This window comes from Neolamprologus brichardi, chromosome 1 (genome assembly GCF_056152115.1).
Source record: "Neolamprologus brichardi isolate AB-2024 chromosome 1, ASM5615211v1, whole genome shotgun sequence".
In the NCBI taxonomy this organism is placed as follows: Eukaryota; Metazoa; Chordata; class Actinopteri; order Cichliformes; family Cichlidae; genus Neolamprologus; species Neolamprologus brichardi.
The window spans coordinates 15,053,236-15,056,373 of NC_142104.1; the positions used below are offsets into that span (position 1 = coordinate 15,053,236).

Below are 3,138 nucleotides of genomic sequence, written 5' to 3' on the forward strand. Positions count from 1 at the left end.
ATGCCACCCAAGAAAGGCCCAACACCAGAGGAGGTCGAGGATATAAAAACCTCCCTCGGAGCACTGTGCGGAGACGTGGCCGCAGTCAGGGCGCAGTAGGAGCTGCTTCTGGGGCTTTTGGAGGAGGTAAAACAGCTACGCCTCCAAAATGCCGAGAAGGACAGACCAATTATGGATCTCGAGCGGCGGGTGGATGAGCTGGAGCAGTACACCCGTACGAACGACGTGGTCATTAGCGGTATAAAAATCAAGCCGCGCTCGTACGCGCGCGCGGTGGCCGGGAGCGTCGGGGAGCCCAGCGACGAGGAGACCCGCTCGGTGGAGCAACAGGTGGCCTCCTTCCTCCAAAGCAAGGGGATAGAGATGGACCTGGAGCATGTAGAAGCATGTCACCCACTGCCCAGGAGGAGTGACAGACCGCCGGCCGTCATTATGAGATTCGTCAATCGGAAGAACAAGGTCGCACTGCTGAAACAAGGACGCAAACTGAAAGGCACGGACGTTTTCATTAATGAGCATCTGACACGAAAAAACGCAGACATCGCGAGGAAGGCAAGGCAACTGAAGAAGAACGGTAAAATACAACATACATGGGTAACAAATTGCAAGATTTTCATTAAGCTAAACGGGACACCAGAAGAGGCAAAAGTACTGATAGTGAGGAACATGGAGGATCTGGACAAGTACAACTGACACTAATGTATCGAGGCAATATATAACTCTAATGACAATCAAATGATAAATACACCAACATCTCTAATTACACCAGGAAATGACATGGACACGTTGAAATCAATTGTCCAACAGAAAGTAATTGACCTAGATTGTGAATATAAGGAGCATAATATAATAGATCCAGAAATAGATTCTGAAAGTAATTTTCTTTCTTCTTTTGTTAAAAATTGTAATTATTTCACACAGGAACAATATGAAAAAAAATCAACCTAGACGGGAAGCTCTCATTAATTCACTTTAAGAGCAGAAGTATGTACTCTAATTTTGATTTCATTAAGGACTACTTGCAACAATTTTCTCGCCCCTTCAGTGTTATAGCCATCACTGAAACTTGGTTCAATGTCAATAAAGGAATAGATTTCTGTTTGAATGGATATGATTTAAAATACATGAATAGATTAAATAAGGCGGGCGGCGGGGTTGCTATATATGTTCATAACTCTATAAAATATAATGTTGTAACAACTATGTCTATGGCGATTGATGGAATTTTGGAATGTTTGACTATTGAGATCATGAATGAAAAAAAGAGAAATGTTATAATAAGTTGCATATAACGGACACCCAGTTCAAGTATTGACACTTTTTATAAATGGATAGAAAAAATGTTTGCTTCGGTGAACCAAAAAATACTATTCATCTGTGGTGATTTCAATATTGACTTGCTAAACCCAACAAGGTTAAAAGCCATTGATGACTTTACTGACACGATGTACAGCTTATCCCTATATCCAACAATAACAAAGCCAAGCAGAATAACATCACATAGCGCCACTATTATTGACAACATTTTTACTAATGTCATGGATTTCCAAATTAATAGTGGCCTGCTTGTCTGTGACATAACTGACCACTTACCAGTTTTTACTTTGTGTGACTGTGATTTAAAAAAAAATAGATACCAAGATTACGATAGCAAAGCGAACAATAAATGAAGAAGCAATTCATGCCTTCAATTTCGATTTAGCACAACAAGATTGGAGTTCGGTGTATGAAGAGTCAGATGTGGACAAGGCTTATGATAATTTCCTAGATATATTCACTATGTTGTACAATAAACATTGTCCTGTAAATGAACACAAGACAAAGAAAAAAAAGATAATAAGTCCTTGGTTCACAAAAGGAATTATCAATGCTTGCAAAAAGAAAAACAATCTGTATAAACAGTTCATCAAAGTAAAAACAAAAGAAGTGGAACAAAGATATAAAGCATATAGAAATAAATTGACTGATATTATAAGAACAAGTAAACAACTTTATTATAGAAGAAGATTATATGAAAATAAAAACAATATAAAAGGAACTTGGGATGTGTTAAATAACTTAATCAAACAAGGATCTTCTAGAACATCATATCCTGAATGTTTCATTGATGCAAATGGTGAAAATCATAATATGAGTAACATTGTAGATGGGTTCAATAAATTTTTTATAAATGTTGGCCCTGAACTAGCAGCGGACATCCTGTGTCAAAAAAATGAAAATATCAGTAATATAAAATCAAATCCCTTTTCACTGTTCCTCTCAGCTACAAATGAGCAAGAAGTAATAAATATCACATTAAAATGTAAAAGTAAGTCTTCAATGGATTATCATGACATAAATATGTCTGTAGTTAAACAGGTTATTCTGAATATTGCTAGTCCCTTAACATATGTCTGTAATTTATCATTTCAGTCCGGTTGTTTTCCAAAAAAAATGAAAATTGCGAAGGTAATACCACTATACAAAAGTAATGATAAACACAGTTTTACCAATTATAGGCCTATTTCTCTACTGCCTCAATTCTCAAAAATTTTAGAAAAACTTTTTAATTCAAGATTAGAAAAATTCCTTGAAAAACATCAAATAATAAATGTTGGTCAGTATGGTTTCAGAACGCAAAGAACCACTTCAATGGTGATAATTGAGGCAGTAGAAGAAATTACCAATGCACTGGATAAAAATAAATATGCAGTTGGTATTTTTGTTGATCTCAAAAAGGCCTTCGATACAATCAATCACTCAATTTTATTGGATAAATTGGAAAGATATGGTATTCGAGGGAAAGCTGGTAACTGGTTAAAAAGTTACCTAACGGGTCGGGAACAATATGTTAGCATAGGGCATTACCATTCAGAGAAACTTGGTATTACATGTGGTGTTCCCCAAGGGTCAGTGTTGGGACCAAACCTTTTAAATATATACATAAATGATATTTTTGATGTTTCTCAAGTACTTAAACTCATACTGTTCGCAGATGACACCAACATATTTTTCAGTAGCGATGATTATACTGATCTTGTAATGACCGTAAACAGGGAGCTAAAATTAATAAAAAAATGGATGGATATAAATAAATTATCATTAAATATAAATAAAACTAAAGCAATATTTTTCGGTAATTTAAAATATAATATAGAA

At 35.8% G+C, this 3,138-nt stretch overlaps 1 pseudogene; it reads left to right on the forward strand.

Annotated features, from left to right (window-relative positions):
* Positions 1-763, forward strand: LOC148106397 (uncharacterized; annotated as a pseudogene).
* The last annotated feature ends 2,375 nt before the right edge of the window (positions 764-3,138 follow it).